Genomic DNA, 14,409 nt, shown 5'->3' on the forward strand with positions numbered 1-14,409 from the left:
TTTGTTAGATTGTATTGTGACAGCTGCCATATCAATGTGCATTTGAAAAAGTTACCAAAATTGGTGAGCTTTTAATATTGAAATTGGAAGAAAATACACAACATTTTCAGCATATTAAGCTTTATTATTTCCAGAAAGATTTAGGCAGTGTATGGAGAAGGTGCTGAAACTGATCAAATGTGTGAAAAGTGGTTTATAAAGTTTTGTGCTGGAGATTTCTAGTTGGATCATGCTCCATGGTTGTTTGGGTAGACCAGTTGAAGTTGATAGCGATAAAATTGAGACATTAATTGAGAACAATGAACATTATATCACGTAGGAGATAGCTGACATACTCAAATCAATAGTTATTGGTGAAAATGAAAAATGTATCTTTTATTTTACAGAAAAAAATGAAACAGACTTTTTGGCCAAACCAGTAATGTGTCTGATTGTGCCCTTTATTCTGAGATCATGCCCCTTCATTTTCTATATTTCTCTTTCCTCTTGACTTTAGGTAGAAGAACAGGTGGACAGAGTACAGATAGAAATGATGTTTCTGCTCTGTCTCTAAATTTTAGTATCTGGTTTACCTTCATAGGGAAGATGGCCCTATATCACCCACAACAGAGACTTACATAATTTTTTTTTAATAGATACTTTTTCGGAAAAATACCCTATAGCTCATCATGTATATATAGTTAGGTGAAGAAGTACTGTAAATCACTATATAATTCTGTAATTCTATGTTAAACTAGATAATCTGCAAGTTTTTAATCTATGGTTTCATGACTAGGTTGAAATCTCCTAGAATCTTTTTAAAAAAAATTTCTGGACTCTCAATTTTATTCCATTTATCTATATGTCTATCCTTATGCCAATACTACACTGTCTTGATTACTGTGGGTTTTCAATAGTTTTAATTTTTAATTTTTCAATTACAGTTGGCATTTAATATTATTTTGTATTAGTTGCTGGTGTACAGTATAGTGGCTAGACATTTATATAACTTACAAAGTGATCCACCTGATAATTCTAGTAATAGCCTGGGACCATACAGAGTTCCTAGGATCTTTGTGAGCTGTGTTTGGAAAAAGCACTTATGATATCCTATCTTCTCATTGCCCCTTTGGACATTATGGACATTATTTCTGTCCTCACAGATTTGTTGACTAGAGAGGCTTCATTGGGGAGGTCACATGGTATAGTGATCTTTAGAATCAGACTAAATATAAACGCTAGTTTAGCCACTTATGCATGTTACTCTGATCCTCAATTTTTTTATCTGTATAATGTGGTTATGCAATAAATTAACAGGTTTAAAGTGACTGACAAACTCAAGTCAGTGCTCAAGTAATATAAATTCTCTTCTTTCTAATTAAGACTAATATTACCCAGTATCTCAAATGTAAGAACTTCATTGGCTACATTTAAATAGTAATTCATCTGGCACATCATGATGCTAAAGAGGATTTATGTGATTGTAACACAAACTCTTTAAAATCCAAGTTTATCTTATGAAGATGGTGTTTAAATCTTTTATAAACTTCCCTTTGGGTGCATATAAACCCATTAATGTGTTGTTCTTTCCTATAAAAAGTTTTGGATATCATGAGTTGCTTGTCCTTTTGGTAGATTAATTTTTAAAAATATTATTTAGCAATTTGTTTACTTCTTTTTTAGATTGCACCGGGGAACAATTTTTAACATAATTCCTGCTAAGTTCAATTATTCAGCTGTTTTAGACTTAAATAGGCATGCTGACTTCAAAACTGCAGTTAGTTTTCTTCTATCATGTCAAGTTTTTTCTGTACAGCTTATCTTAATGCAACCACTGTAGGCTGGATAGAGCCTGGATTGAGGGAAACCCTAGTGCTCTCCTATTCGCTGAGAGCAAACCTCCCTTGAGTAGGGAGGGGTGGGGGATGACCTTGGAGACCAGCGACAGGTTCATACTTGTGTAGGCTATTCAGTTACACATGAGACAGTGTGGTGAGAGGTTATGTGCCATTCTATATAGTGAAGTGTATTCTGAAGTGTAGTCCAAGTTCTTGTCGGTATACAAGGAGTTAGCAGAATTTACTTTTTTATTAATATACATATTTATTTCCTTTCCTTCAGATCATGTCTGCCTCTGCTATTTCTTGTCATAAGTGCCTAAACAACCCTGATTTGTTTTATTCTATCTGTGGCAGGTTCACCATTCCCCGTTAAAGGACAAACATCGGTGCATTTGTCAGGCAAGCCTATTTTGCATATTTTAAAGTAAAACTTGGTGATCAAGATAAGTCTTGGGCCTCTCACAAGGTATGCAAGCAGTGTGTTGAGAGTTTACGAATGTGGACGAAGGGAACATGTGATAAATTGCCATTTGGTATTCCTATGGTTTGGCGAGAGCCCAGAGATCATTCAATGACTGTTACTTTTGTATAGTGAAAATGTCAAGATGTAACAAGAAAAATAAATGTAAAATAGAGTATCTTAGTATACTATCAGCTATACGCCCAGTGCCTCATTCAGCTGAAATCCCAGTGTCAGTTTTCATTGAACTACCCTTTTTCAAAAAACAGGAGTATAGCGGAGAACTAAGTGACAGAAATGATGAAGATTTTGAAATTGAAGATGATTCAGTTTATGAGGGATTTGATCAGCAATGAGTTGAATGATTTGTCACGAGATTTGGGACTATCCAAAAAGGCTTCAGAACTCCTAGCATCAAGACTGCATGAGAAAAACTTGCTTGAAAAAGGAGCAAAGGCATCCTACTTTCGATCAAGAGAAAGTGCACTTCTGCAGTATTTTCAAAGTGATGGTGGCTTTGTGTATTGCCATAACATACATGGTTTAATGGAGGAATTGGGAATTTCAATCTAGAATGCAACTGAATGACGACTGTTCATCAAAAGCTCAAAGCGCAGCTTGTAGTCTGTCTTCCTCCACAACGGCACTTTATTTGGTGGAGTCCCAAATGGTCATTCAGTTTGTTTTCATGAAGAATATGAAGACATAAAGAGAGTCATTGATCTGTTGCAATATCACAAGCACAGTTGGATCAACTGTGTTGACCTTAAAATGGTCTGCTTCCTTCTTGGTGAGCAAAGCAGATACACCAAGTATCCCTGTTTTCTGTGTATGTGGGACAGCAGAGCTCATGAGAAGCACTGGGTGGAGTCAAGTTGGCCTCCAAGATCTGACCTCAAACCCAGTGATCCAAACATTCTACATGAGCCACTTGTTGACAGAAAAAACATTATATTCCCACCTCTGCACATAAAACTGGGTCTCATGAAACAATTTGTTAAAACTTTGCCAACTGAAGGAGACTGTTTCAAGTGTCTCATTTTGGCATTTCCTAGCCTATCGTTTGAAAAGATAAAATACCTTAATATGTATTTTTGGTAGCAGAACTTCACTACTTGTCCACAATTTGACTTACAGTAACAATATTTAACCTTTATATGAATAAAATAACTCTACATAAACAGTATATTCAGGTAATTTTTTCTTTATTTTACTTTGTATGTACATTTTGTATGATTTTTGAAACAAAGGGAGGGTATCCTGTACCTTAAAAAGTTGACGTGATAGAGAAAAATGGGTCATTTTTGGATTCAGATGCCAAAAGTTAGTCAAAAACAAGTGTCACATCTAACTCAATGAAAATTGTGTTCCCCAGTGTTAATATTGTCAGTCAATACCAGTAACCATTAAAAAGCATAATGGTAAGAATAAAAGACCTGAAAATATATTTATTAAAAAAGAAAAAGGCTAGTTTAAAAATCAGGCTACTATGAATATGAATAATGAGCTTACATACTGAATTTTTTATTTTGGATGATTTTGAAGGTGAACATCACACACATTAGTCATATAATTATTATAGATAAGGGAAACTTAATTTCTTAGATCTAAACCAAATCAGAAACATTTAGACAGTTATCTTACTGTCTAAAAAACAGTATAATACAGAAATGGTGTTTATTGTTTTTGTTTGATAACTACATATGTTTTCTAAGTCTAAGGTGAATTTTTAAGGTAAAATGTACAAAACAATTTACTTTGGCTCTTTCATTTGAAAATTTTGGTATCACATAGAAAAATGAGAAAATAGTAGAACTGTTATTAAAGCTAAGTGAAAACAATAGAACCAGGGAGAAGAGCAATTGTGAGAAAATTCATTTCCCAATTATGAGGAAGCAGTCTCATTTTTATGTTGTCAAGAATTATTTGCTTTCCTTAGTTACAAGCTGTGTGAGGTTAGGATGCAGGAAAACCATTCATTAAGGGAATTAGTCAGAGCTAGAGAAGTATACTAGTATGCATTGAATGCCCTACCTTGGGTTATCCTTGGGTTATCCTTAGCATGGGGTGTATCCTATGCTCTGCTTGTGCAGCCAACCTGAGATCCAGAATTTAGATAACATATGAATTGTGTGCAGCTTTGGTGTGCCCTCTCACTCTCTCTCTCTCTCTGTGATTTATATAGACATGCCACAGGAGTTTTGAAGGGGAAAAGGATACCCTTTAATGAGGGTCTTCACAGAGGGGCTTTTCTTGAAGAAAGAACAAAATCAACAAAGATAAAAAGATGGGGAAACACGGGTATATGGAAAAATGTATTTAGAAATGAAAAAGCCATAATTTCATAAAACAAGAAACTTTCAGGTTGGAATTAGTGAGTTGAATGCCAAAAGGTGGGCAGTGACAGACAACTCAACACCATTGTGTTGGGCCTGGTAGCAGACCCATGGCCCGCAGAGGGCTCCATGTTTACTACTTGCATGCCCAAAGATTCCTGATGTTCCTTTCATCACTGTAAAGCTCCTCTTCCAGATCTCAGAGCTGCATGTTCAGGAGGCAAAGCTGCAAGGTAGGTTATAATTATCTTTAGTCAACCCCATGTCTCTTCTTTCTATAGCCTTCCTTTTTTTTCTCCCTCCCCAGCCACCCACTGTTCTGTGATGGCTATCTGACCCTCTCTCTGGTTGGTCCACCTAACACTGTTCTTTTTTTTTTTTTAAAGTATATATTTATTGATTAGGTTGTTACAGTTGCCCCAATTTCTTTTACCTTTGCTCCCCTCTGCCTAGTACCCCACTTCTCTCCAGCATCCCACCCCCTTAGTTCATGTCCATGGGTCATGCATATAAGTTCTTTGGCTTCACTTTTTCCTATATTATTCTTAACTTCCCCCTGTCTGTTTTGTACCAAGCAATTATGCTTCTTGATCCCTGTGCCATTTCCCCATTTCTCCCCCTCCCCCCTCCCAGATGATAACTCTCCAAATGATTCCCATACATATGATTCTGTTCCTATTCTGGTTTGCTTAGTTGGATTTTGTTTTAATTTCTTTAGGTTCTGTTGTTGATAGTTGTGAGTTTGTTGTCATTTTAATGTTCATAGTTTTGATCCTCTTTTTCCTAAATAAGTCCCTTTGACATTTCCTATAATAATAGTCTGGTGATGATGAGTTCCTTAAGCTTTACCTTGTCTGGGAAGCACTTTATCTGCCCTTCCATTCTAAATGATAACTTTGCTGGATACAGTAATCTTGGTTGTAGGTTCTTGCTTTTCCCCACTTTGAGTACTTCTTGCCAATCTCTTCTTGCCTGCAAAATTTCTTTTGAGAAATCAGCAGATAGTCTTATAGGAGCCCCTTTGTAGCTAATTCTCTTTTTTCCTCTTGCTGCTTTTAAGATCCTCTCTTTATCTTGAAACTTTGACATTTTAATTATGATGTGTCTTGGTGTGGTCCTTTTTGGGTCTAACTTGTTTGGGATTCTCTGTGTTTCCTGGACATGTATGTCTATTTCCTTCACTAAATTGGGAAAGTTTTCCTTCATCATTTTTTCACATAAATTTTCAATTTCTTGCTCTTTCTCTTCTTCTAGGAGCCCTATGATTAGGATATTGGCACATTTAAAGTTGTCCCAGAGGTTCCTAAACCTCTCCTCATATTTTTCAGTTCTTGTTTCTTCATTCTGTACTGGTTGACTGTTTATTTCTTCCTATGTTACAAATCACTGATTTGAACCCCAGTTTCCTTCCCTTTACCATTGGTTTTGTGTGGATTTTCCTTTGTTTCACTTAGCATAACCTTCACTTCTTCCCTTCTGTGCTTGTCATACTCAAGCATACCTGTCAAGTCTCTGAGCATCTCTACCACCAGTGTTTTGAACTCTGCATCTGTTAAGTTAGCTATCTTTTCGTCTGTTAGGTTGGCTATCTCCTCATCTGTTAGGCTGGCTATCTCCACATTTCTTAGTTTTCCCACTGAAACCTTGATCTGTTCTCTCTTTTGGCCCATATTTCTCTGTTTCCTCAAGTTGTCAGGCTTCTGTGTTTGCCTCTGTGTCTTAGGTAGAGCTGTTGCAACTGTCTGTTGAGAATTTCTTCTTTATATCTTTGTTGAATTCCCATGCAGCTTGATTTTCTGGAACTTCTGGTTGTCTCCAGTTTTGAGGTAGTTATATTCCTTCTTAGTTGTGGGTGGACATGCAGTGTGTCTACTTATACCTCTATTTTGGTTGGAAGTGCCTAACACGGTTCTTATTAGCAATACCATGCCTTGGATGTTTGGTATGGGTAAAGCTTTAACTCTGTGACTCATCTGTGGCAGGTCATTGGGGGAGGCAGCATTGGCTGGTGGGGAGGAAGAGTGTGGGCTTTCCTATCTCTCAGAAAACACCATCTTGGAGCCTGACATTCAGGGGAATGTTGAACCTCCCATTGGGAGAAAGTCATGGTCACATTGGATGCTACCTGTCTCTCTATGTCATGGGAATGAAGTTGTTCATGCCTCAGGGTGAAGTTAATTATCTTCCTGAGTTTGGGCCTCTCATGTGCAATCCTCTGAGCCTGATGGTGGGAAAGCTAAGAGCCTAGAATAGAACTTGTCACCTGGAATATCCAGTAGTAATTTATAACCAGAGTGCTCTTTGTGTTTAAGACCTATTTGATAGTTGAGAGATTTGTAATCAGAATGTTTTCCAGCTCTTTGTCTTGACAGACTGAGATGATTAATGATATGTGATGTCTCAGGAGATAAAATGAGCAAGGCTCGAATACATGTATTTTTTATGACAGGCGACTTTTAGAAAGCATTAGAGAAGCATAAATATGTTTCTTTAACTGACACCTTGGTTTATTTTTTTTGTCTTTCACCCTGACTGACAAATAAGACACCTCCCAATCTCCTTGCCAAAGCCCCATCTGGGGAATAAACTGATTGTGTATTGTGGTGGCTGTGGCTTAGGTTTAGAATCTGGCTTGTTTTTAAATCAGGTGGAGCTTTAGTTTCAGTTATTTCACTGTGGAAATGGAAAAAAAAAACTATTTGGAAAAGATTTTCTTCTCTATTTAAATGTGTTTTCTCCTTAACAGTTAAATTTATTTTAAAAAGAAATGTTTTTCAAGCCCCATGAAATGAATTCTGATGTTTGCCATTCTCTGACCACTTTGCTAGAGATGAAACTCTCTGTTCTTCCAGGGAAATTCCATTAACCAAGGTAAAGACCTTGGTGGAAAGCTTGGAGGCACCAGCTGTGACAATGATTATTAGCAAGCAAATTCCTTTCAAGGCATCAGTCATTTTTGGTGCAGCCAGAGAGATGAGCAACAACACTTGTTAATTTGGGAGTTCTCCAATTATAAATTGAGCTTTCATTCTCTAATTTGGGAGAATAGTATAATATCTTATTTTAATTATTTGCTTCTGAGTAAGATAAATGAGATTCCTCAGAGCCATTGTTCATCATGTTCCTTGGTTATAGTAGTTGTTCTTTCTGACTCCCCACCTTCTCAAACAGTATGTTTTTGTGATATTTTCTCAAGGAAGCTATAATACTCCCATGGAAACTTTAATATATTCATTCATTCATTCATTCACCTAAAATTTTATTGTGTGCTTCTATTTGCTAGACACTGTGTTAAGTATGGGAGGAAGAAAAAGGAACTGGGCACAGATCTGCTTTCTAATTACTTACAGGCCAGGAGGGGAGGTAGGACATGCACATTCAGGTACATCATACTTGCATAGCCCTTTATTTTTAAATTTATTTTTATTTTCTTTTAAATATTTTATTTATTTATTTTTAGAGAGAGGGGAAAGGAGTGAGAAAGAGAGGGAGAGAAACATCAATGTGTGGCTGTCTCTCATGTGCCCGTGACTGGGAACCTGGCCCACAACCCAGGCATGTGCCCCAACTGGGAATCAAATGCACAACCCTTTGGTTTGCAGGCCAGTGCTCAATCCCCTGAGCCACACCAGCCAGGGCTGCATAACCCTTAATTTTATCCCGAAGAGTTGGTTCTCAAGGCAGTTGCTCAATCAATGCGTTTTGGCTTAGAATTAACTATAAGATAGAAGAAATTGTGGTACCATCCTGTCTAATTAGTTCTTGTTACCAATGAGGAAGCAGACTCAGAAAGGCTAAGTGACACGCCCAGGGCAACACAGCTAATGAGAGGCCAAGCTAAAGATGCATGATTCTGAGTCTAAGGTGCTTCTGCTTTCTAAAGAAGCTGAGTTTTTTTGCTTTCACTGTACACAAATTTATAGTCCAGATTCATAACCAGCCTTAACTCACTGACTTACCTTGAGCACTGCCATACTCAAAATTAAGTAGAAGCTGGGGACTCTGGATTGAGTTTATACAAAGAGATCATCACCCTTGGTTTACAAAGACTCATTTCAAATATGTAACTATTTCCCATTACCTTCAATTTTTTTTTGGAATGTTACATTTTTGTCCTTAGAGCTGAAATTGGTAAGAAGATTGAAGATGTCGGTTTCAGGGCCTGCCTACCCTGCTACCAAAGCTAATTATTTTTCAGTGTTCAAAGGATATGATTGAAGTGGCGTGAGTGTGGAATGAAGGGGAGGAAACATCTCAGGAAGTATAAGCATTCACAATCACTTTCACCTCTTTTTCCTTTAATTAAAAATCAGGTTGAAATTATTTCTGGTTTGAAATCAGTCTTATTCATTGAAGAGTTATTGCTGAATTCTCCAATTTCAACTTATTTCTCTCACAGGCATCACAGTTGGTCTGATGCTAGACTAATGTGTGTGAAATAGATTTCTGACAGCCAAAATACCTATACCCACTTGGGAGAATACATTTTCTATATGTGTATGTTTCCCCAAAGGTAACACAAGACCTGTATATTTAAAATACATAAAAGCAGCTATAAAGCACATTGCAAAAGTAGAAAGAGGAAAAATCAATACTCTATTAGCTGTAACATTACACAGAATTTCCATTCACAGATAAGAGAAAAATCCCCATTGGAGTTCATCTTTTGTTAAAATAAATAGCTAGTTTTGTTTTAGAATCAATTCCTCCCTTTTTACATTTAAGTTCTTGAGCCTTTAAAAGTGTGTACAAAATGACAGAACAGGAACTAAAATAATTAATACCATCAATAAATTGCAATTATTATGTTCTGCAGTTTAAAAAAAAATCAATTCTCTAATGCTATCTCTGGTGGAATGAAAAGCAGAACTGAAATGAACACATTAAATTCAACACAACGTTGCTATTTGAGAAATTAATATTATAAGAGCTACTTTTCTTTCATTGTCAAAAGAAAGTGGCTGTCTAATTAGAGGAAACGGGTGTCCTGAGAATATTGTCAGATTATTGGTTAAATAGGCCTTTGTTTCTCTCTGACTTAACTCAAATTGTCTTCACAGAGAGGAATGTCAATTTGAGTGTCTGAGGTGTAGGAGAGAAATGCACATCTTTGCATAGGTTTCGATCCACTTCCATTAATTCCATTCTTCTTTCCTCCCATTCTCTTTTGTCCAAAGTGTGACCTGGGTCAGCAGAGTGACTGCAACAGCGGGAAAGGAGAAAGAAAGGGAACAACTCATGGTCCTTCTTGTCCTGGGCCTTTCAGCCTTGGCAGAAACCTACCAAAGTAGATGTGAAATTAGTTACAAACTTGCAGAAACTTAATGGTTTCAACATATTTCTGCTATTGATTTCTGCCAAGGCAAATACCTAAGACATATTTGACACTGTGTATTTGACAATTTGCTTTTCAATAATCACATTTTGCTTTTGTAATATCTTTCCTGTGAATATCTTCCAAAATTTATAGACACAATCTCATAGATGACCAAGCTCTATTTTAGGCCTCAGGTGGACAATGTAGACGGCCCTAAAGCGGTTGCTAGGAGATCTTATAATTGGACAGAGATGCACAAGATGGCTGGATGTGCACTCACTCCACCCCAAGCCTGAGTACATTAGTGAATCCCATGGCAGGAGGAGAGGAAGCACCCCCATCTCCAGTACAAGCCAGATAAACACTTCCCCCAAAACTTGGTGATCCATGTCATCTATTGCATGAGAGAAAAAGAGCCCGTGATAAGAAACACTTAAAACAACACAAATGCTTTATGTTGTGATGGAAAAAAAAAGTCAGGAAAAATATTCTGAAATTACTAATGTTTCTTCTTTTTCTTTGGGAATTTGTTGTTGAGACTATTTCATCCATTGATTGTTCAAAAAAGGTGCTTAATAGGCTACAAGTTTTCAAGAGCCTATAAAATATTTGAAATGTAAAATGTTTTTTGTTGCTTCCAAAATTAAAAAAACAAAACCCCACCCTGCAAAATTGAAGTTAATTAATATTTAATTTCAATACCTCTAGAATATAACATTATATCAACTAGTCTACTACAGCTCAATCCATAAAGTTGTAAATGATTTGCATGATTTATTCTAATATGTTTGCCATATTATGTAGTGGTCTTAAAATTCTCTGTGTGTGAAGAGGTGGTAATGGTGGGGAATTTAGGGGTGGAGGGGTGTGAAGATGGCATAAGGCGTACAGAGGGGATGAAGTTTTAGGTGCAGGGAAAACTTTTTGAAAACTATGGCCCAGATTAAAAGCCATGGTCTTAAATATGCTAATTTCTGAGATACTCATACACGATTTCCAAAATTACTTCTAAGGACTAAATTGGTTTTTTTCTGAGCAAACATGAAAACTTAATTTTGAAATGATAAATGGGATTAAATAGAAGTTGTGACATACAATTCAAACAAATTTCAGAATTGGCAGCCAGCATTCCCAGAGCAATGGATTAAAAAATGTATCATGAACATATGTACATATGTGCTCTTCTTGGAGGAAAACCTGATATACTAAGATTGGAATTCACAAAACAGATGTTAAGGAGTTGTTTTACCAAATAATTCTTTGTTTTATAAAAGAAGTTTCTTTCAAATCAGATCATTTTAGAGGCATACACATGCTTGAAGCATTTGTTTACACTATTTGGGGGTGAAGATTATTATAGAATCATAAAACCCAAATTCAATATGTCTGTCTTAGTCCGTTTGGGCTGCTATAACAAAATGTGATGAACTGGTGGTTTATAAACAACAGCAATTTATTTCTGACAGTCTAGAGGCTGGAAGTCCTCGATCAGTGTGCCATCATGGTCAGGTTCTGGTAAGAACCCACTTCCTGGGTCCTAGATGGTGTCTTTTGCTGTGTTCACACATGGCAGAGGGGCAAGGGAGCTCTGTGAGGTGTCTTTTATAGAGCACCCATCCCTCACCACCCAAGCACCTCCCCCAAACTCCTCCTAATACTCCCACCTTGGGGATTAGGATTTCAACAAATGAATTCGGGGAGGACACAAACATTCAGATCATAACAATGTCTAAAACAAAACTAAACCCACTGCCATCCTAACTCCTAGACTCTTCTCATCCTACCCTGTCTTGCCTTCCTCAGTTCCAGGCACCTTTGTTCACTCAGTTGCCTAACCCAGAAGACTCTCTGCCCCATCTCCCAATTCTTCTCTTCTCACCTTGCACAGTTACCAATTAATTCTATTACCTGTGCCTCCTTCATGTGTCTTTACTCTTAGAAGATCTTTTTGATATGTATTTTTTCAGCAATTCTTTTGCCTATGGAAGAATTTTTGCAATGGGTCAGATGTTCTGAATATTTACTGTGCATCATTCTGTAATAATTATTACAGTCCTCTTATAATATAGGTTATCCAGATTAGGAGCCAAGTCAGAGTTACTAGGGAGGGTGAAGGTAGGTGAAGAGATAATAAACTAGGTGCTTCAACTATGTTATCTTGCTTAATTCTTACATCTACTCCTGCGGTAGGAATTAAGAAAAATAACACCTACTCTTAAGGGAGGTAGAAACTGATGCTCAGGGGTTAAAGCATGTGCTGAAGCTCACAAGAGCAGTAAGGTGGTGAAGTCAGACTTGGGAGCCAGGCTGTGCTCTCATTACACAATTCTTTCACTGTATTCCCCAGTGAGGAAACAAATGCTTAAATCGAAGTCTTCCATTTCTATTCTAATTTCCAAATGCCTTTCTGCTAGAAAATGAGTTAATATATTTGACAGAAATTAATAGAATACATATTTATAATTAACAATGTAGAGGACTCTAAGGTACTCTGAAGTGAATGCTTGTTTTATTTTTTAAAAGTATTTAAAATTTATTTTTAGGAAATCTTGCTCCTCCAAAAAGGGCTCTAACAACACCCCCAGAAGTTGCAATTCCTTACCCGTAATAAAATGTTAATGGATTTTCAGTGAAAATTTAAAACACAGCAGTTAAATATACGAGGGAAACAGCCATAGCTGCGTGGCTTGGAAACTTTCCTTATAAGCTCATTGTGCTGAACATCAGAATGTAAATGCCCAGATTCAAAACATTAACAGAGCAGAGAACTTATTGACAGTGGACTTGGCATGGCATAAATATCGTCGGCAGCCGTCCATCTCGAGAGACGATGGTGTAGCTTCTTAAGAGTCTATCTGCACCGCCGAGAATGGCTGTGCAGTCCGACTCGGGAGTGACATGGTAGTATCTGTCTCCTCCCGTGTTGAATCGACATCTTGCGATGACGCTGAAGCTACAGAGCCTGGGCAGGGTAATATGGAGGGTCTGCTGTTGCCCATGCAGCAGACCCCCCCTCTCTTCGCAGCTGAAGGATCCAAGGGAAAGACGGAGTCGATACAGCTTGGCTTCAGGTGCGCCGCAGGAGTTGCCGGTGTTGACTACAACGTCAAACCGCCTTAGGGACTCCGGCTCCGGATTTTCTGTCGGGGTTTACTCCCTTAGCCTTTCCCCTGAAGAGGTATGCCGCAAGGCAGCGGAGGTTTTTTGAAGTCAGAGTTTTCCTTCTCTGATGTACCCTGACTGGAAGATCGAACCAGCGACACTTAGCTCGCAGGCCGACGCTCAATCCACTGAGCTAAACCAGCCAGGGCAATGGCATAAATATAGATTAAAGTAAAATACCAATAATTTATAAAAATCAATGAATTGTTTATATTTAGTTAGGATCCCGGATAGTGTGTTAAAGAGGACACACACATAGAAGACTCTTGAGTGTTTAGAAAAACTGGAACTACCTCTTCCACAGGACGCCTGCACTGCCCTACTAGGGCTGCCCCCATGTCACGAGTGGTCCCTAAGAGGTTCCAGCACATTTTGCGAGTACTCAACACCAATATCATTGGGTGGTGGAAAATAGCCTTTGCCATCACTGCTGTTAATGGCGTGGGTGAGGATATGCTCTGTGGTGTTGAGGAGAGCGGACATTGACCTCACCAAGAGGGTAGGAGAGCTCACAGAGGATGAGGTGGAATGTGCGATCACCATGCTGAACCCATGCCAGGACAAGATCCCAGACAGGTTCTTGAACAGACAGAAAGATGTGAAGGGTGGAAAATACAGCTAGGTCCTGGCCAATGGTCTGGACAACAAACTTTGTGAAGACCTGGAGCAGCTGAAGAAAAGTTGGGCCCACGAAGCTCTGTGCTGCATCTGGGTTCTCTGTGTGAGGCCAGCACACCAAGACCACAGGCCACGGGGGTTGCACTATGGGTGTGTCCAGGAAGAAATAAATCTGTAGGCCTAGTCTGTTGATAAGTAGTTCATAGACATACATGAAAAAAAGAAAGAAAGAAAGAAAGGAAGGAAAGAAAAACTGGAATTAGGGAAAATTTGCCCCTTTTCTGGGTTGAAAGGATCCTGACTCAGGGTGTGCAAAGGTCTGTGCCATCTTTGCCATTAACTCACCACATAAAGGTGGGCAAGTCTCTTAAAATAATTCTCAGTTCCCTTTGGGTAAATAGAAGGATGAGACTATCTCTAGGGCCCTTCTAGCTTTCATATCTAATATCCTGTACACCAAGGCTCAAATTTGTTGTGACAGTTCTCTTCACCTCATAAAGAGAAAGATAATTCACTTCTTTCCATATTCATGAAGATTAATGTCATAACAGCATTCAGTCTTCGCATTCGATCTCTTTATGAATTGCAACCCCAGAACTTGTGCTGTGCTAGATTCATGGAAAAACAATGACTTTCATGCATAATGAGACTCATATCTTGGTAATCTGTCTTGTATAAACTAAGTCCCTAAGGTAT

At 38.0% G+C, this 14,409-nt stretch overlaps 1 pseudogene; it reads left to right on the plus strand.

Moving 5' to 3' along the window:
• The first annotated feature begins 13,431 nt into the window (after positions 1-13,431).
• LOC150012037 (small ribosomal subunit protein uS13 pseudogene) lies at positions 13,432-13,883 on the plus strand (annotated as a pseudogene).
• The last annotated feature ends 526 nt before the right edge of the window (positions 13,884-14,409 follow it).

This window comes from Furipterus horrens, unplaced genomic scaffold (genome assembly GCF_987537825.1).
Source record: "Furipterus horrens unplaced genomic scaffold, mFurHor1.1.pri manual_scaffold_4, whole genome shotgun sequence".
NCBI classification, from domain to species: domain Eukaryota; kingdom Metazoa; phylum Chordata; class Mammalia; order Chiroptera; family Furipteridae; genus Furipterus; species Furipterus horrens.